General features: G+C 41.9%; 1 protein-coding gene across 4 annotated transcripts in view; it reads left to right on the top strand.

Moving 5' to 3' along the window:
* LOC115006882 (pre-B-cell leukemia transcription factor 1-like) overlaps positions 1-21,098 on the top strand; it is a 60,222-nt gene that overhangs the window by 2,507 nt on the left and 36,617 nt on the right. The gene's annotated exons all lie outside the window — the stretch shown is intronic.

The raw sequence follows: 21,098 nt of genomic DNA, 5'->3' as shown, positions 1-21,098 counted from the left end.
CCCCCGAGCCCGTCAGTAGATCTTGAGTCGGCCACTGCCTCAGGAGAGAGCACGGGGCATTTTGAAGCCTGCTGGCTCGCTCCTCTTTTCTGTTGTCTTGGTAGGTTTTTCAGGGGGGGAGTGACACAGTTATGCATAGTGTTTTACTCCCTGGCGCTCCTCGGAGTTCATCCAAAGTTCGGCTCTGCTGAGAGTACAAAGTAACTTGGACCTCTTCCTGCCTGCATACCCATTCTTCTCTCTTTCAGCTGGCAACCTATAAATACAAGGTGCAGCTTACGGAGCTTTACTCAGGAGATCTGCTGCTCGTCTTGTTTGTGTAGACTTTCATTTCATCCGCTTAGCTTTGTTCCAAGTTTTAGTGAGAAACATTTATTGCAGTTCAAACGCTTTCTCTTATTTTATTTTATTTTATTTGAGGGACAGAGCAGTGCAAATTAATAAATACACATGGTTTAAAAAAGCCAGAATAAGCCAAAAGTATATTTTTCATGTGTAGTCCTTTGCCAAGGTGTTACAAAAAGCGTCTTTAAATACATCAGAGCAACAGCAGGACATGCAGTTTAAAGACTGGGAAACACACAGTTGTTAAGCAGTAGTGACAGATGTACATGTAGAGCAGCATTACAAACAAGCAGGACATAGAGACAGTTTAGTGCTGGCCTGTGTATGTATTAACCATCCATTGTTTTAATTGGTTACTGAAAGATCTGTAAGTGTCTAGTTGTCTGATTTATATTCCACTCGGCTCGCTAATTCTGGTATCATTTTAAGATTGATTGTTTTCATTTTATATCACTTTTACATTTGTATTACACGAAACCTATTTTCTGAATAAGTTAATCCGAGGTGTATTTGCTATTGTGGCCTGTGGGTCACAGTATAAAAATCATCATGAGTAATTGTGCTTATTTAACTTCCGTCAGTCTCAACACTGCTGTAACTTTTACTGTAAATAAAACAAAGTGTGTTAAAAAGATCTATTTCTACAAACCAAGTCTGTCAAAAAACATCATTTTAGTCACACATTGGGAAACAATTCATGATATGAATGTTGTACCTGATAATTAATAATGAATATGTTGAGTAATAGTTCCCTCCTGGTGAACTCAGAGTGTTGTGGAGTTCATGGTTCACAGTTGGACGTTGTCGGTATTATTTTGCTCATGTCTCGGTGAAACAGCTCAATATGAATTGACTTATGTAAAATGTTTAGAAAAAGTCGCAGCTTGTTACTCCCTCTAGTGGTTTGGTTTTCCTTTGGAAAGTGAATTTAAACATTTATTAAAGTGACAAATGAATTTCCTATTGTATTGTACAGTTTTATGAATTCATAGAAATTATATTATAGCTGTGATGTCAGTGGTAGTATTATGGGATTTGTAGTTTTGAAGTTGGCTGGGCTGCAACTAATGATTATGTTTATTATTGATTGATGATTGATTATCTGCTAGTTATTTTCTACTTTAATCATTTAGTCTATAAATATCCAAAAAATAGTGAAAAATGTCCATCCCAGTTTTTTAAAGTCTGATGTCTTAAAATGTTTTGTTTTTTCAGTCCAAAACCTAAAGATATTGACTTTAATAATATATTTCATATAAAGCAGAGAAAAGCAGGACATCTCCATATTTGAGAGGCTAAACAGCATTTTCTGACACTTTTGCATTAAAAATTACGATTCATAATCTTAATAGTTGGTGATAGTCGGTCGACTGATCGCTGCAGCTGTACTATGAGTGATTCGTCTTCCATGTTCTCTATACTGACATTATATCAAGGCTTTAACGGAAGGCTGAAAACAAAAGAATACTTTTGTGTTATTGACATGATTGTGATGAAGGGATGAAACTGATCCGACGAAACAAACCTTTCTGTCTCTCCCGAACTTTCCCACTTCCTCCTTTAAATAATTCCATGTAGTCCACCAGCTTTAGCTGCTCCTCAAATGTGAAGCTGAGCCGCTGTAACTTCTTTGTCCCAGCTGCATGTGCGAGCAGAGACAGTGTGTATATTCTCCCTCCCCGGTTGTCCCCGGAGCGGCTGACAGCACCTGCAGGACACAATGCCAGTGTTGATCTAGGGCCTGAACTCCTGACCCACTCTGTGTATTTTTACTGGGCTGAAGTGAGGGATGGCCAACAGAAATATTGTGCAGTATAAACAAGCACAATGGTGCAGCAACACCCGAGAGGAAAAGACGAGGAAGGAACGCTTTATTTAAACCACTGCCTCTTTCTTTTTGTCTCTTTTGGGATCACTCTCCGCGCTCTCCATGTGAGTGCCTCAAACACACCATCAATTCTTCCAAATATTGTGTGCTTCCTGTTAATAAGTCTTTTTTTACTTCAAAGGAATACTGCCAGACACTGTGCAGGATTGTGTGTGTATCATAGCACATTCCTAAGAAGAGACAAAGCATAAAATATATAAATCATATTAAATATAGTACTGGATGGGTCCAGAATGTGGAGCAAAGGTAAAAACAGCACGCTGTGTTTTGCTGTGTTAGAGTCGGTCCCAGCAACGGCGGTGTGCTCTGTTAGGAGACGTTCCAAAAATATATCCAAACAATTTGACTGCACTATTGGCCCATGAAACCTAACCCTTGCACTAACTGACTGTCTGGCTGGTCAAATATCAAACAATCTGACACAACTTAATCAAGTTTTCACTTTCTTTATGTAATATATCTGTGTAAAAACATTGATATTTTTAAGGTGGACTGTTTTCTCTTCACCATCATTTTGTTATGATTGATGAAAAGGCCTCTTTAGATAAGCAAATGCTTGACAAACTGATTTGGAAAATGAGCCGCCTTGACCTCTGTAAACACTTCACCAACATCATAAATCTCTTAGCAATGTCAAACAAAACCACTCCTTGACTGAGCTGCGCAGTAAATGTGCTGCTCTGACTTGCTGTTTAATTTTTTTCCTCTCAACCTCAACAAAAGGCCGGCTTTCTTGTGGCCCGTGTTTGTATAGTGTAAGGTTTCAAGCCTAAGGGATCCTCCATTTATAAAAATGACTGGCCGAGTGATGTAATGTTATTTCTTGAAGGGTGAAAATAGGGTGTTTTACGGAGGGCAGCCGAGTAGTGTTTGACAGGATGAAATGAGCCAGAGGTCTGATTATGGAAGGTGCTTGGAAGCCTACACTACATTGACTTGTCAGTCCATTCAGATGCTTGGCGTCTGCCTATTTGTATTACAGAGGCTGAACGCAGCTCAGGCTGCACGGCACTGTGTAAACACTTCAGGGTGATCAGGTAGGCTTTCAGAAGTAGGACAATCTGCTGAAACAATTAGTCCATTAATTAATTAGTCTATTGACAGATAATTAACAACTATGTTATTAATATTTTAAGTCATGATTAAAGGAACATGCCAAACATCTGTTTCTGAATGTTATTTGCTTTATATCATTACAAAGTGAATATATTTGGGTTGTGGACTGTTAATTCAAAATTTGTTTTCATTATCGAGTAATCTGTCAATTATTTTCTCGATTAATCAATTCATTGTTTGGTCCATAAAACAGTGAAAAATGGCCAGCACATTATTAAGGTAACTCTTAATAGGTCTTGTTTCTCCGACCAACAGTCCAAATAATATTCAACATTCATTAGCCGTTAAAAAGGTTAGAAAGCAGTGAATAACGGCCACACATTATCCTAGAGTCCAAAGTAACGTTATTAAATGTTGTTTGTCCGACCAACAGTCCAACAATTCCAAGATATTCAATGTACGACCACAACAATAATAAATCTCACACATGAACATCACATGTTTTGGCATTTTAGCTTTTAAAATTACATAAAGGATAAGTACATTTTCAAAATAGATACATTTTCTGTCTATTGACTAAACAAGTAATTAAATTGTTGCAGCTCGAGCCAAAACAAGACATTTGAAGACATCACCTTGGACACCTCAACATTTACATTTTATTGACCAAGCGAGCAATCAAATAATTGACATCAACAACTTGATTAATATTGAAAATAAAAGAGACATTAGCTATTAATCCGTTAATTATTTTCTTGATTTTATCGTTTGATCCAAAGAATCCAAATCTATTGAAAATTCAAAAAATAATTCCAAGCCAAAGGTGACGTCTTCCTCTTGCTTGCTTTGTCCAACCAAACGTCTGAAACCTCCAGAAAAGGTCTAATAGTTGGTAGAACAAAAGAAAGTTTAATTTTATTTCCATCAAAAGTCCATCTTGAGGAGTATCAGTTGAGTATCTGGGCTTGTTGTGACTCATTGTCAGTGTAAAGCAGCAGATAGTAAAAGTGTATGTTAGCTTGTCTGTATTACGAGGTGATGCTCTGATAGCGAGCGCTGTGTCACGGGGCTCAGCTCTCCTCCCGTCTCTCGGCGGGCACAGAGATGACTCTGATACGTGCAGCTTTTGTCTTCCTCTTATCCTTCCTCCTCCATGCTGATACAGCAGCATTCAGGGGGAGAGAGAAATACCAAGCTCGCCGCCACAGCTGTTTCCCCAATCTCTCTGTTTAATCATCCACCGAGAGAGAGAGAGAAAGAGAGGGCGATCTGAAGTCTAATTCTTCTTCGAGGATGTAGACAACAGGGGGAGAAATGTGCTTTGATTCACCAGCGTAAGCAGGACCTTTGACTGTATTTGATGCAGAATCCTAATCACAGAATCATCAGTGAGTGACAGCATTGTAAATGGTGTGTTAATACCATTACAGTATAGAACAATGTGCTTACATTATACATTATGCAAATTGTCAGTCGCCTAATTGATACATGTTAATCATATTAAGGAGCTTAATTATAGGAATCTTACTGTGCCGCCATTTGTTAATTAACACTGACATCACAAGTACGAAGAAAGTGATCTATTTCTTCTCCAGGAGAAGTTTCTCTGCTGTGAAACTGTCATCCTCCAGCACTGTATGCTTTTTGTATTTTTAACTGCTATATTTTCAGAATTTCCTGAACTGATGAATGATTTTTTCCGTCTTGGCTGAAGGCCACTGGAATGCACTTTGTCGAAAAATTACATTTAGCTGCGAGCAGCCCTGCCAGTGTGGAGATTACAGACTGAAGGCGAGATCCGAGCAGACTCGTAAAAGAGCGCGGGCCTCAATCTTTTACCTGAATGTCGACTCCTGTGCTCAACGCGCTGCTTAAATATCACTGTTCTGCCATTTACCTTGTTCAAGGCTCTCTTTGCAATCTCACTCCCTGCAGGCTCACACTTTTTTTATACACAGTCCTTCTTAATATGTTACGAATTTAATCAAGTCTGCAAATTTGTTATGCACGTTAAATTGAACATGCAATGGCACATTTAGATGTGGTTGCCATACCAACCCCCCAGGAGTTCATTTTCCATAATGTAGTGTTTGGAATCTCATTTCCTCCACTTTCCCCCGCTGCTAGTTGCTGACGCCACCTCCAGGCTTCCACTGTATGTTCTCTGTGAAGGAGGCTCGGCTGCCACGGCTTTCAAACACTGTAAGGGAGGGAGAAAGAAAAGAGAGAGGGGGAGAGAGAGGCCTCTCTCCACGTAGTGGAAATGACACAAATTAATATACACTACTTAAACCAGACCAAGATTAATGGTTCCCTTTCGCTGCAGCTTAGTCCCACTGTCAGTTGCCGGGTGCTCGTTGGACAAAATCAACACTAATCAACATTTATTCCACTTTTGCCCTGGGCTCTCAGGAGTCTGGCAGGACTGCGCACCCCCCACCCCCTCCTTTCCCCCCTAGCAATCCACCCCTCCCTTCGTCCGTCTCGCTACGCTTTTCACCTCTCATCCAGCTCCTCCATACATCACCCTCCTCACACCGCTCGGCTCCTCAGAGGAGAGTGCGCCCCCTCCTATCAGGCCACATTAGAGTCATGATAGATTTTCTCTTTTCATTTGCATCTGATATTTAACACAGCAAAGCAGTTGCTCTTGTCACTTTACAGTACAAGTGTGTGTGTGTGTGTGTGTGTGTGGGTGTGTGTGGGTGTTGAGTATGTACTGTATGAGTGTGTGCACGCAGGCTTTTGTTCGTGTGTGTTTTTTAAACAGCCAGTAATCTTATCTGCACTCCGTCGCCACTGCATTATGAGAAACAGGATATGCATTCACTCTTCACTTCTGAGTGTGTGTGGCAGGTAGTGAATTTATACAACACTTCATTTTCTGGAAAATAGTATTTTAAAATACCTACGACTGGGAAACTGAACTCCAAGGTCGTGCTGCGAGACAAAGTTATCACATGAGTGTTTTCTATACATGTTCAATCCCAGTCCACATCTGTGTATCATAAATAATCTTTTGATTTCTGTGACTGCCAGTTGTGACATCCATCCACAGATCTGCTGACTCTCCTCTCAGCAGCAGCTCTCCCTCCTCACAGAGCTACATTAAGCGTCCTGCGAATAATTGGCCGAGCTAATGCAACTGCAGCTTCTCATGTCGTTGTCATTCCACCGGCTGCGATTAACACACTCAGAGGGACCATTATTTAGAAACATGCTTAAAATGTAACACTGTCTAAATCCTAACTGTAGTTGTTGTTGTTGTTGTAGTTACTATTCTTATATCTAAACAAAGCATGTATTGGGCTGGAGCCAGGGAAACTGGCAAACTGTCCATCACAGCAGGTTTTATTAACGTCCCCGTAATCTGAGGTGGATTCCCTCCTGCAGCACTCTCACATTTAGAGATTGCATGTTGCTTCATTCCCCTCTGAAGATGAAATTGTGCAAACAGCTGATACCTCTTCTCCTACTTTGCCAAGATATTCGGCGCAGTGTTGTCCATCTCGTAGCTTTGCATGGCCAGAGGCATTGTCATGGCACCAACTGGCCTCATTGAAGTGACACCGAGTGCTTTGTCAGCTTTCTGTCTCAGGTGCCAACCTGCGCTTCCCAAAATAAACTCTCATGCAATGTGGCAGTACAGGAAAAATGCAGAAGCATGTTGAGGCCCTGCGCCCCCCTGAGAGGAAACAAATGTTCCATAGCAGAAATGCATTGTGGTTTTGGACGCCTTCCCAGCGCCAACACCAGCAACATGGTGGGGAATTTAAAGCGTGGAGTGTGATCGTCTGCAGCATCAGCAGGGGTCACAGCAGGCGGGATCACACAACTTGGAGTTTCTCTGTGTTGAAGCCTTTTATTTATTTGTTTTAAGTGATTTTATTTCACTGTGGACCTTTTAGAATTTGACAGCTCTTTGTTATTTGCACACACCGTCCTCCAGAAATAGCTTATGCTTACTGTAGTTAGCTCCCCTTCCTGTTTTATAAATGGTCTGTCATTTTCTCTCCGCGGTGCAATGTTACACCAGGAGATTTAACGGAGGATGTGCACTTGGTTGAAGTCACATTCAGGCTGATGTCAGGAGGTTGGGAAGGGTGAGCATGTGGAAAAGTCACATGCAGAGAAGCATTAGCAACATCCAAACTGTAACCAGTGGCCGTGTTTGCCCTGAGCGTGTGATTCCTGTTAGATCTCAGTTTGGCCTGTGTGCTCTATAGCTGTCATGACATTTTTTATGACTAGTGGACTGAAGTAAAGGTGGGAGTCACAAAGGCTTGAAATGGAAGTTAAGTCCTCATCTCCATAATGAGGAACCAGGAGCTAATCATGCAGACAAAGGGAAGGATTCTGTAGCCTGACAGCGAGAGGTATAATGATGTTTCACTAAACATGGACTGCAGAGCCCCATAGATTGTGATCTGAACAGTGTTTAAGGCAGGATTGTCTAGGAGGGGAAGAAATGGGCCCATTACTACTTTTCAAGGGGGTCACTGCTCCATCCAAGCGGGGAAATAAGCAAGTGTTACAAAATCCTGCTAAAATGATATGAGAAATGACACAGATGTTAAACGCTCAGAGCAAGCGGTCCAGAAGTCAGGTGACCTCTGTATGAAGAGCGACAAAGTCGGGTGGATGGATGGGTTCGAACAAACACATGACTTTCACCGAGGACACTGCTGTTTGTGTCCCATGTGTAGCCAAAGGTCAATGTGACTACTTAACTTAAGTAAATAAGATATTTTAGACACCGCCTATGTGGTTTACGGGTTGGTCTTTTTCAGCAAACAGGCGCAATCTTTGCGAACATGTTAATGGTACAGATTCTCTCGCTAACAAACCAATGCACTCCTACATTTAAATTTAGCAGTTTTACGTCAAACTGTTTATGCCGCAATTAAGACGTGTAATGTTGATTGGCAGATATCACACATTTCTTTCACTTTATAAAAATAACCACGAACACGTCAACAAACTGTCGACAGAAAGGCTGCAGACACTCCACCAACGGCAGTCAAATCCAAACAAAACCCAATATTAACACTAACTTATTATAAAAATATAAATTGAACATGTTGGTGTTTTTGGTCAGACAACATAACATAAGCAATTCAAAAGCATCAGTACTTTATTTATTTTTTACTATTTCCTGACATTTTGTACACGATTATGAATCAATCAAAGAAAAATAATTGGGAGATTAATTGATAGTCAAACTAGTCATTAGTTGCTGTACTAAAAGCCAGCTGGCCACCCTGTCATTGCTATCCCTGCTGATAAATGCACATTGCTGCTGCCGCTGCTGTAAAGAGATTGTGTTGATAAGTTAATATTCCGACAACAGAGATGAGATAAAGAGGTTTTAGGAGTTCGGAGGATAGCGTAACCTTGATAAAACGCTCTTCTCAGTGACATTGATTTTCACCATCCATCTTCATCTGATATGAAGTATGCAAATGGTGGCATCGGCTGGGAGTGGAGTACAGTGCTGTTAAATGGCCCATTTCAAATGTTCTTTGTACTATGCTGACTTCCAAAAAATTCCCTGTCAGCCAGCTCGGCTCACGCTGAAGTCTTTTTGGAGACACTTTTCCACCTTTATCCCATATCTTCTTCCATTTATCCCTTGTCTCGTCTCCCCCCCCCCCCCCCATCTTTTACCTTCCCCTCTCCTTGCATGCTTTACAAATTAGGTATATACTGACAGTGTCAGAATGGCTACTCATGAAATATTAACAGCTTGTAGAGAATTTTACATTGCTACATTTCTCTTTATTGTTTAACTATGTCAGCACAGGCTGTGGAACATTTATTGGTGCAAGCTCAGGCAGGCTATTACCCTACCAGCTTTCCTTTTCATGTTTCAGATGATATCCATCAACCCTGTAGCCACATGTATGTAATCTATCTCACCTCAAATGTCCTGCCTCTGCAAATGGAAGCGAGACAGTTTTCCAGTGTGTTTATTTGCACCTACCACATCCTGGGTACATGATGTCTGGATACAATCTCCTGAATGTAACAAGGTGTTTATTGCCTTATGAAAGTGGTAATTATCCCTTTATGAGTCAGATAAGACCAAATACGTTTCATTAAACAACATATGGATAGTTGTTAAAATGCCTGCGTGGAAGGGAAAACCTTAACTGACTGTGATAAACAATGAGTCCAATTAGAAGTTGCCTAGGATCAGTATTCCTCAACATAAATGAGAATGTGTGTCATTTCTTTCTCATTTGTCTTTGAGATGGTTTTTTTATTATTATTTTTTCAATCTCTTGTAACCGCTGGTCTCCAAGCGCATTCAGCTCAGTGGGTGGGGATGGCCTTTTTGTTGGATGGCCCCAATAAAGATGGAGCTGTCAATCATCTGCAAGCTTCCTGAGTCCTGAGAGGCAGCATCAGTTCTCAGTGAGGGACAGGAACAATGACTTTTGTTGTGACACATGTGCATTTCTGTTGAGCATTCTGTGGACAGTGTGTTACCCTTTAATTAAATTCAGCTCTTCGTTCTCAATGAAGCTGAGGGGAGGCGCACAGATGGTTGTCCAAATAATTAAAACGACTGAATATAGTGATGCAGAGAGAGGTCATTAAGGTCCTGTGATTTGGCTCAAATGCTTTTTTTAAAGCGTCATTTCAGTTTATTACAACTTGGGTCTTATTTTCATGGTTTTGCGCTTCATGCTTTCGGTTCAGTTCCTTGATTTGTTTGTCAATAGGTTTATGGAAAAACTACTCCCCCGCTTTTCATGAAATTTGGTGGAAGGGTTTAGCATGGGTCAATGGATTGAAAAGCAATAACTAGCAAGTTAGGAAGTTGTTCTTCTGACTTTGGTGTGTTAATGAGCTTTAAGTCATTATGTGGAAACCACATAGAGGCTACGAAGAAGATGTGTTGAATTTTAATGGCAGAGCCATCAACCCAAGATTTGCTTTCGACCGCCATGTTTCTGCATAATATCACTTCAACTCGGCAAGTCGTGTACAAAAAGCTTTCGCCAACTTTCTGAGTTGTTGTTACAACCTTTCCAAGACTGAACTCTTTTCCCAGTCTGGAACAAATTATTTGAATTATTCCAAAAAATAATGCGTTTATCCGCCCCCCGATTGGGATCCGCTCAAACATGTAGTTTGTTCTTCCTTGGCCCATACTAAACCATTCCACCAAGTTTCATGAAAATCGGGCTATTATTTTTCCATAACATAACGTCCTTGGCAGAGGTAATAATGTATATCTACAATTGAATAAAAGGTATATAGCTAAATCTCTAACAATTGACAAATTATATTGTGTCCCTGTGTATATTAAGTCCATCCTCAGACAGCTCAGCAAAACAAGGCAAAGATGCAGGTGTAAAATATTTCTTGATTGTTTTGTTACTGTAAAAAACAAATGGAGAAAAATTAGTTGATGAGGTGTACCCTCCTCTCTTATCATCACGTAGCTGGGACTTGCTCTCCTCTTCACTAATGATGATGTGTGGAACAGGTAGCTGTCAGTGAGGCATGATTAATTAAAAGGGAAACTAGGCTAATTAGTCACATTTTTCTAACTGTGGTCAGTGAGCAAGGCGAGTTGCCTCCACACCCTCCACGGTACCTCGACATCCATAACATGTTGGGTTCTGCAGCTATTTGTGAGAAGTCTCATCATCTCTGAGGGAGTTTTTTTTATCAGCGTCTCACTGCTCAGACTGTCTCAACACAGACCTGATAACAATTAGGTGGCGTCTGCTTTCGAATGGGGCTCAGAAATATGAGCATGCCAAGCGAGGTTGACATAACGAACAGATCCGGCGCTCTTGGGTCTGCAGAGTTTGAAGTCTTGCCACTAACATACAGTTAAAGCTGCATTTGATTTTCTGTGTTTGTGTTTTGGAGGTCCAACCATGCAATAGTGATTAGCATTGTTGAGAAGCCAGTGGCTCACAGCGTTGCTTTCAGTGCCTGAGGCTTCTCAGCTGCCAGCTGTGGGTCTCACTACAGGCCCAGTGAAGAGAGCAGAAGTCTTGTTTGTGTTGGACTGCAGTGTTGCTCCCAGCGTGCAGCCTGGCCCTTGTCAGCGGCCCTGTCATTTCTGTCTCAGGCCTGTCCCGACGGCCAACCCGGACTCCCACGTCACAAAGGCGGGCTCGTCCTAGGAGAGACAGGTGTCAGCAACCCGCCACCCCCCTCCTCACACTCGTCCAGGCAGATGCCTGCTGCGATTGAGCCACATATTTGAAGCTGAGCAACTGAGAGAGAAGGGTCATCTCTGCCACCCATTCACAGTCGCCACATCGCAAGAGACCCGAGCTCCATCAGTGTGTGAGAGTGCTCATGTCAGATATGGAACATCCACCAGAGGAGACTGTCCCAGTCCAAGAGCATTACAGACTGGGGCTGCGTCCTGACTGACTGACACGCTGACTGACAGCTTTATTGTGTCCTTTGAGGAACAGGGATGAAAGGCTCTCATGAAGAGGCCTTACAAACACAGACCACACTCAGCCGTGCTCGGGAAGAATTACTTGTTCCTTTGTATGCATTGTTGTTTCTTTGTATAGAGTCCACGTCTTTTAGCTGACAACACTCTTTTTCTAATTGTACAAAAGCAGCCATGGAGGCATCTGACATGTTATATTCTAACTACAGAACATACTACATAATAGACTACAGAAGCTTCAGCCCCAAGGACTCGGGACTCAGGAATTGCATGAGGAATTCTTATGAGCTTATCTTATTTAAAAACACAAGTGAAATGATATTACAGTTCATTTTTTCCATATGGGTTGGGACAGCGCAGCCAAGCTAACATATGTAAAGCGGATCCACTGAGGAAATAGCACCAAATATGTCCAAATCTTGTTGTGTAGACCTATTTGAATGGGATCGCTAACACAACACTGCGAACCTCAGTTACAGATTCATTGCAAGAAGTTTCATTGAAAGCTTTAAAACAAGCCTTTGTAACTTTTACCGAACAGCAAGTGACAACAAGCGACAACTAGCTACAGGGTCAATGGTAAAACATGCAAGTAGTGTAACATTAACATAAGTAGAAAAGAGTCCTTAATTTAGTAATGTCTATAAACAGTGACTATGAATGCAGAACCTAAAGACAACAGTGCAAGATCTTTGTATTGGAAGTGTTCTGGTTTCCATTTGTAATCCGAGTAGTATTGACCAAGTCTCAAGTTAGTAATCGGACTGTAAACAACGATGCATAGAAGAGAAAGTCTAGATCCGGATATCTGCTGGCTACACTGGTAGCTCTGAAATATTGCTTGTTGCCTCAAGAGGCAAAATCGTCGTCAGATCCATAGCTGATGGGTTCCAAGATTGTTGGATAGCAATCGTAAGCTACTCGTCATACCAGACCAAGTAACACTGTAGCAGTGAAATACTTGAGCGTCTTAAGTTAAGCACAGGTTTGTTTAATTGCTGATTGATTTAATTGACATCCTTAAAGAGAAAGAATATGTTATGTCTTATTTTCAAAATTGTTTAAATGAGAAGCAGCAGCAGTGCAAAGTTTGCATCAGCCATAATGTAAGCATCTGTTCCTAACACAGAGATCCTGTTTCGAATTACGAAAGTGCTGAGAGCGGCACCTAGCTATGTTAAGGGAAGCATCTCAAAGTGATGCTTTGTCTCCAGTAGCGAGCACATGGGAGGATCCAGTGTAACACTGTGTTAATGCTTCCAAACAAAAAAAATGGCTTTTGGAATTTTCAAATTCAAGTCACTAATTTTGTGATACAGCTTCACTTTACAACTGGCTTATCTATGGAGAGACAGCGAGAGACGATGACACAGAGACAGATGCTAATGTCCCGTCATTTCAGAAGCAAATTTGTCCATATTTCGCTGCTGCTCTACCTGCTACACTGCATGACATTTGTATTCAAATAAATAACACAAAATAGTGAAAGCCAAATGACTAATGCACCCTTCTCACTCTCTCGCCCCTGTGTCTTCATACTCTGTGGCTAGCCTCCCTTTCTCTGCATGTTATTTTTGTAGTCATCTAAATTGATCCACGGTGAAGCCAGACAAAGATTGCTGTATATTTAATGTCTTTCACTAGCCACATTAAGACTGCAGTTTGAATGGGAGGGGTTGTGGGGGAATGCTCTGACATTAATAATTTAATTGCAGTCGTGTATCTGAATGCTGCAGGAGCGCCAAGTGATGGATATTTTTAATGATATAAGGAGTGAAGCTCAGAAAGATCAATGCCTGCACACACACACTTACACAGCCACACACACAGTGTCTGTCAATGTGAATATATGGGGCGAGTGTGGATGATTGTGCTCCCACACTAATATTGTTTTGGTCCAGAAGCCGTCTGCTCTGATCTTCGGGGCTGAAGGTCTCCGGCCCAAATGACTCTGTCCCCTTTGCTGGTGCTGTCAGAACTGACAGTCCTCATGTTTATTTCATTTTGCGTCTGGGCTGTCTCGTTTCCCTATCCTCCAATGTCATTAACGCTCGGAGCCAGGACCCTGCAGTGGTGCGCCTAATGAATTCCTCTGTGGCTCCTCACTCCCCACCTAGTTACCCCAGCTCAAGGTGTCAAATTAAAACAGCCTGGGAAAAGAGAGAGGAAGCCGCTCTTGTTTGTGTACGTTTGTGTCATTGCATGTATTTCCCTCTGTTGCATTATTTAGTTTGTTTAGGGCAGCAATTTGTTTTAAGTGGTTCGGGTTGAGAGAGTGTTGCTTTTGCCCCAGACCATCTAGAACAAATGAGCAAAATTAATCTTTCAATTAGAAAAATGAGGCAACAACAACAGACAAAAGCAGCCGTGCTTTTGTCTGTTGTTGTTGCCTCATTTGCTGTAGAAATGAGTTTGATCCAGAACTGTCTCTGTTGTCAACATGCTGCTTTAACCTTTCTTTTAGTTTGTGAGCTATGTGATTATTCTTGATGAAGTTTTGTTGCTTTTTTACATTTGGGATCGCAGTAATAATTTGGGGAATGAAATCAACAGCGGTGAGAAAGCCTGGCTGACTGCTAATTGTTGCTTATTTAGTTGTCATTGTGATAAGCGTAACGAGGCCAGACGTGTTATTGAGCTGTGAGGCTGCAGTGGGGAAGCAGATTTCTTACATTTACCCCACATTGATGGAACCTTTGTGATGAGTGTTTATGTTTCAGGGAAATGTGCAGTGTGGATAACATTTTTATTGATCCAGTGAAATTCCACGATTCTCGATAACCAATTCAATACCACGGTAAAAAACAAAAAACTAACAATAAATCCCATGTACTTCAACATACACCCCTTTTTTACCGTTTGAATAATTGTTTTTATTAGGAAGTTAACCAGGTCATTATTCCTTCTCAAATATCTGTTGTATCTGCTGTAGAAACATATCCTTCAAACAACTGTATTTATTCAAGTGTCTCGCCATAAAATACATTTAGCAAGATTACATTTGAACATAATGATAACATTATAATTTGCCTTTGCCATTTTTACTGAATAAACTTTGAACGCATCATAAAGTTACTCAATGGAACCTCTGTTAAATTAGCTGTTAGCTCGGTTGTTTAGCCTAGCAGGACCGTTGCTAGTTCTCCCGCCGATTTGTTGTGTTATACAGTATGTGTCCATTTGCCAGTGGAGACCACAGTGCTGGAGTGTCAGAGGAGCAGGCCTCCCTGTGTGGCACTCTCTCTTTCTCTGACAGCACGGAAAGATGGAAAATGGTCTCAATCAATTCATCAGAGCAACACGGGTGGATTTGCCGAGAGGAGAGCTGGGGGCGTGGTAATGGCAGCATGCAGGAGGAGCGCAGCACATGATTATGGCTCCCTGCTGCAACTATTTTGCCTCACCGCGATAGCTGATGCTGCAGTGTCTTAATGGACCGCCTGACTATACACCCGTCGGTCCACAGCTACAAAAGATTCCTGCAGAGCGTCCTTAGCGACCACAATGGCAATCTGTTGTTCTGTGGGAGTGTCTGAGGGGCCTCCTTCCCTTACATGCTCCACAGTCTCTGCCGTGTTTTTGGACCCCATGGCACTCAAAGTCCACGGCTTGTTAGACTAAAAGAATGTGCTGCGTTAATTAAAGATGTGTAAATATGCTTGAATGGGCCACATCGTCACATTAGCAAAGATTTGCAGAATCCTCTCTGTGATATATTTTAATTAAGGATTCATTCAAATATAATAAAGGTTTTATTTTGCATGGCAGACTGGATTTGGACATGATTCTGGCGTCTGCTGTGGGCTCATCAGTGGAATATTGAGCACCTCGCCTGCTTCTCAGGAGCACAGGGAGACTCTCAAGGTCTCTTGAAAACAAAAGCATTGCCCTCTCCTATTTGACAAAAAAAGCAAACAGACATTTACTGAGGGAGGGAGTGGCCAACGCGTTGGCTTAATTAAATTTTTTCCACCCCCCCTCATCTTCACCCTCACCCATCCTCTTCTCTCTTTTTCGGCTGGCAGAGCAGCAGAGTGGCTCTGAGACACGGAACACTAGTTGTGCTGGCAATTATGTTAATGGGATGCTATTAGGCCATGATTCCGTATGAGCGATCGGGGAGAAGAAGAGCCCCGGCGGCAGAAAATGATAACGGAGCGTGCGCCTAGTTGATACCGCTCCAGCAGGATCATTTGCATAATGAACCCTCCCCACTAACGAGGGGTGTGGCCTCGACACGGAGCTACTTAGAAAGCTCCGGAGTCGCAGTGTGAGGCGAGCCGACACTGAAAGCACAAAGTCACAAAAAGATTCATGGACTTGACTAGTCGTTGCGAAAGCCATTTTGGCACAAATGTAACTGTAGCATGCAAATTCCTCAGTTGGTGTCTTTGCAAACTCAGTTTACAGCCTCGGCCCGATGTTTCCTTCTACAGGGAGACATGACAAGGCCATTTCTTTGTAGTGTGCTCTTATGTTGAAAAATGAATGAGAAAATCTCCATAGTGCTGCGTCTGTGGTCTAATTTAGTCTGGACTGAGTCAAATCAAAGGTGTTTTGTTTCTCTTGTGTAGTGTTAGCACATATAGCACATTGTTATTTCTGGCAGATACATTCTAAAATGTCTTCGGCTTCTATAAATAGTTACAAATCAAATATTCATTATTCTGCCATTATCAATTTATTCATTTTTAACTTTCAACCTTTTTTTTCCCAGTCAACATTTTCTATTCCGCACACACATACACACATGCACACACACTGAGGTTTTTGCTGTATGATTCACTAAGCGTTAAGAAGGAAACTACCTTGGGGCACCAAAGCCCTGTGGATTCCCTCAGCAGCTCAAATAAAACAAGCTGAGCAGGGATTGCTCCACTTCATTCACACTGCTATTTGCTTACTATACTGCATCTATGGTAGCCTTCTTTTCACCCTTATTTACACAGCGGAGGTTATGCACTGCTGCTATTGATCCCAATCCCAACAATTTATTATTAATTTGGTCGCACAGTGCAGCATCTTTATTTATGCATCGCTCCTCTCGTCTAGATGTATTATTTGTGTGTCCACGCAGCGTGCGTGTTTTCCTGTGGCGCGGCCTGTCGTCTTTAGACACAGCCTCAGGATTTGATCAGAATGATCCTGAGGCCCACAGGACGACATTAAACACCCAGAATGCCCCTCAGGCAGCTCTCCCCTCCTCTGTTTCTCAACCCTCCATTCTCCCTTAATGAGAACTCCTCCTAATTATTTCAGTGGCTGGAGCGCGGGGACACAGCCAGAGTTAGATCCCCTGCGCTCGGACGTGACTGCTATGCTGATGAAGGCGGGGGATCAATAATTTAGGCTCTAGCTTTAATGGTGGAGTGAAGAGAAAGCAATACATCTGAGTCAGAGATTACATTTTAAAGGCACAGCCCGAGCTGCAGCCGGAGTTAACTAGAACCCCCTGAATGTAAACAGCTGACACATTTATGTTTACTGGAATGCTTATCGCTTTTACTCTAAAGCTAAGTCTGTGTCTAAGTGCTTGTTTACCTAGCTTTTGTATATCCAGCTTTCAATTATTGCAGTCTGCAGAGTCACTCTGGAAATGTCTTGCTTGCCAAATGATTTGCATTTGAAGTACATGGGGATATAATTGATTTAGAGGCATGAATATTGATAGTATCTTATCAGCTCGGTGCCCATCCCTCAAACCGCTCTGTGGTGAATAATGGTCCTCTGAGCATTTTTCTGGTCATCTTGCCTTAGCGGATGCACACATAATCTTTAAGTGTACAGAGCCTCGGCTCCATGAAGCCCTTCCATCTCCCTCTGGGGAGGCATCCATGCATCTTTTAAGGACTCTTCACATCAAGAAGGCCTGAGCAGAGTACCCTGCAGTCTCTTGCTCAATTATTAAAGCTGGGATTTTCATGCTCTGTTTTAACTTAGCCTTGGACAAAAAGAGGAGAGAAAGCAGCCACATGCAGAAGACAGTAGCCTAGCCAAGCCTCACATCCCTCCCCTGAAGGAAGAGAAGGATGGTGACAATTTTCCATGGCAATTTATTAGAATTCTTCTTCTTTTTTCATGGAAACTTGGAGGAGGTTTTGAAACATTCATATGGATTTCATATTGCAGACATTCCCCCTTCAAACAGAATGATTCACTGCGGGTTGCATTACAGTTTCCCAGCACTGCATACACTGTCACTTTGCAATAGAAAAAAGGGCTGCATCCAATTATAACAGGGGACACATTTGCTCACAATGTTTCCTTTGATTGATGTGTGAGGGCTGTGGTCGGAGCTCTAACAAAGTCCAAATGGCTCGGATTGAAACGTCACTTATTGACTCAGCCTGACAAACAATAACATCAACGACAGACGTCAGAGTCCTCCTCGTCACTGGTTGCAATAGAAGTGGGAGAAATGAGACAGCATCTCACGTTATTCTCATCACCGCTTGTAATGTAAGAAGATTTAGTTATTGCGTACAGGCTCAGGGTACACAATCCCACTTGGTCTTGATTTGATGTTGTTGTTCACTTTTTCATTTAAGTGCCAAGGAAGTCATGCAAACTCCACAAATTGTTTGGCTGATGGCAACGGCGCTCCATATAAACTCTATCCATTGTCTCTGTGAATTGCTGCTGCCTTTAACTCTGATTAAATATTGATACCCATGTAAACACTCGTGCCATATTGAGTACTTTATTCAGAGTCACAGTCTCCCTCTGCATTGTGGAATGAGCTGCTGCTGCTCGCTTGAGAAATAGGCCCATTGTTTCTGGGCTCACTGTTGATTTATGGTGACAAAATAAAGTGTTCTGACACCGAGCTGAAATTAAGGCCCAACCAATTTCCAACTAAGGTGTCATGCATTTGAATAAATCCTTGTGTGAGCGCGAGCCAACACGTATGTCCTCGCTTTGCGACACACATGAATCTCCTGTGAACAGCGACGGCTGTCGCAGTAATTTAATATTGTCTTCTACAGGCATAAATATTATCTGGTTCTGGAAAGGCAGAGGATTAGTACAGCCTAATTGATAATTGACAAGATTTATTCAGCATGCACAATCAATCAACACAACACTGTATGAAGTGGTTTGTTACATGAAAGCCAGCCCTATATGTGATTATTTGATTTGCACAAGTTTTGGCCAACGGCTGCTTGTGAATAGAGAGATATCAAAGGATGTGTACATTCATTTACAGTCAGATCAAAGGTAAATGTTCTGTTGCTATGCTGTAATACAAATAGCATACATTCTTAAACAGTGAATTATTTAAAAAAGAATGTTATCAAGTGCACAGAGAACTAACAGGCTTATATTAGAGAGGGGCGTTATGCCTCATTTCCCCTGTTTTACAATTATATGTTGTCCTCATCTGTATCTTTTAGTTTTCATTCAATAATTCATCCCAGTCGTTTTTACGCTGCAGTTTTTCGGTCACTGTTAAGATATCGTAAATAACACTCAACTCGTCCTGCTCAGATGTTTCACAATGAAAGCCTTGCAGTGGTTCAAAGAGCATAGCATACCCTTTCCTCATACGATCTCGGAACCCATCGACTATTGGACAATAAGCCTCTGCGGCCAGCGGATTCCCCGGTCAATACTTCCTTTCCATGCGCTGGTCATACAGTCCGATTAGCAACTGCGGAATTGGAGTAACGACATCTACGACCAGATTGCTTCACAAGTTGCCACAAGTTTACAAGCAAATGTTAAGCTAATGAAAAGTGAAATAGTTGTCAGACGATAGCCGATGGGTTCTGAGATTACATTTTGGCCAAAGCGTTCTGCCTCCTTTGCATTCTACACGGACTGTTTACGTGCATGCAACCAAAAACAGGTCAAACGCGATTGGTCTATACTACAAGGACTATAAACAGAACCGAATAACCGTTCTCATCTTGTCCCGTTGCCTACAGATACTGGATTCATATGCAGATACCGGTTTACAAAGTCTTTTCCTGGTATTCTTTTATCGCAGGTTGTGCAGGATGTGCTGAGATACATTGATAGTAGTTAGTCATCAAAAGACGGCAAAAGACATCTTCCAACCTATTCCAGCTCTTACTGTGGAGGGTTGTGCAAGAAGTGCTGAGTTCTTTGGCAGTAGTGTAATAGTGATTGGGGAAATGGCAAAGTAGAAGCAATTGGAAATAATTAGGGAATGAGGAATACTGATGAAATAAATACTACCATCCCTGTATTGGCAACTGGCCTTTATTTAATCCACTATAATTTCAGACTTGGTCATTATTTGAATCCCCGCATTTATTTGACAATTTACTGTACTCAACTATCAGGCAAATTGAGAGAGAATCTGGGGACAGGATCATTCTGGATTGCATGTGCAGATTAGCTTGAGGCACAGCAGAGCTCACTACCACCTGCGCCTTTCATCCTACGCTGCAATAGTTGCCACATACTGAGATAATACTACTGCAAGGGGAGACATTTTCTTCCCTTCTCTCTTTCTGTTTTTCTCTCTTTGTCTTTTCTGTGAATAATAGATCTCCTGCCAGCAGAGTTTCTTTCTTTCCCTCAGTGTTTGCCTGATATCTCAGGGTCAATGGCTATGTGAAATAGAAACATTATAGACTCTTACTGTGAGACTGTACATGTGCATACAGTATACCATGAGCCGTGTCTGAAATGCCATGCTCTTGGGAGAGGGAAGCTATCCACATATAAGAAATGAATGAGGTAATGTGCTGGGAGGTAATGGCTTTATGCAACATACTGGAACAGAGAAGCTCGTTAGGAGACTGGAGCCTTAACCCCCAGTGCTGTTTGCCTTAACTCCCTTTGTCATGGCAGACTGGTGGAAGCCAGGGAATTTAGTGCTGGAGGGGGGAATCCATTTTGGGAGGTGGAATTCAATACTGGGAGGCTTTGCACAGAGGCACAGGTGAGTTACTTTATGTATGAAATGGCCTGTCTCCAAGCAGCAAACCAGCCATGTCGCTTCCACTAGCAAGGAAGCACAATCAATGAAAAGCTCTCTGTATTAATACTATGTAAGTGACCTATATGTCATGTTAAATGTGTAGAAACGTCAAAGGCACTAGTGATTCAAAAGTAAATCCTAAAAACAAGTGCTTATGAGGGCTCGGTATTGAACCTTAATGGCACAGTCACACATGCATGAATGCAGGCGAGTTACCATGGCCTGCCGAGGGGATATTGCTCTGGCCGGTGGGTGGTGCTTGCTTTTTGCTTGGCTGTTTTCAACATGGCAGGCCTGGGTCACAAACGTTCTCATATGACAGCTAAACGCTACACTTAAATTGGTTTCTCAGGTGAGAAATATACAATACAGTAACAAAATCTTGATCTATATTTTATCAACACTGAATGTGAGCGTGCACA

The sequence above is a fragment of the Cottoperca gobio genome, chromosome 4, assembly GCF_900634415.1.
Source record: "Cottoperca gobio chromosome 4, fCotGob3.1, whole genome shotgun sequence".
Classification (NCBI taxonomy): domain Eukaryota; kingdom Metazoa; phylum Chordata; class Actinopteri; order Perciformes; family Bovichtidae; genus Cottoperca; species Cottoperca gobio.
The sequence above is the reverse complement of the archived record's forward strand: the minus strand, read 5'-3'. Positions and strand labels throughout refer to the sequence as shown.